The sequence below is a fragment of the Psammomys obesus genome, unplaced genomic scaffold, assembly GCF_907164565.1.
Source record: "Psammomys obesus unplaced genomic scaffold, mPsaObe1.curated_primary_1811, whole genome shotgun sequence".
Classification (NCBI taxonomy): domain Eukaryota; kingdom Metazoa; phylum Chordata; class Mammalia; order Rodentia; family Muridae; genus Psammomys; species Psammomys obesus.
In genome coordinates, this window is record NW_026596463.1 from 3,362,497 (window position 1) to 3,362,822 (window position 326).

The following is a 326-nucleotide window of genomic DNA, read 5'->3' on the forward strand; positions in this document are numbered from 1 at the left end:
TGGGGCTCCTGCACGACCCCGCCGCCTCCGCGGCGCGCCCCGGGGGTCGGGAGGTGGCGGAGGTGAGGGCTGGCGTGCCCGGGTCTGCGGAGCATCCCGGTCCCCAGCCCAGAGGCCGCGCCCACCCCGGCGAAATTTCCAGAGGCCGAGCCGGGGCCGGAGCCTTGCGCACGGGGGATGCGGCGCAGGTCCACCTTAAAGGGGCCGGCGAGCTGGGCGCGCGGCCCCGCCGGCTTACGCGCTTCTATTCCCGGCTAAGCCAAGGTCACTCTTTAATACGACCGCCCGAGCCAGCGGGCCGAGCTGCGGGCGGGCGGGCGGGCGGG

General features: G+C 76.1%; 1 protein-coding gene across 1 annotated transcript in view; it reads left to right on the forward strand.

Annotated features, from left to right (window-relative positions):
* The first annotated feature begins 221 nt into the window (after window positions 1–221).
* Fam169a (family with sequence similarity 169 member A) overlaps window positions 222–326 on the forward strand; it is a 46,911-nt gene continuing 46,806 nt past the window's right edge. The window contains exon 1 of the mRNA XM_055598407.1: window positions 222–264. The gene's annotated coding sequence lies outside the window, so the exon portion shown is untranslated. The remainder of the gene's footprint in view (window positions 265–326) is intronic.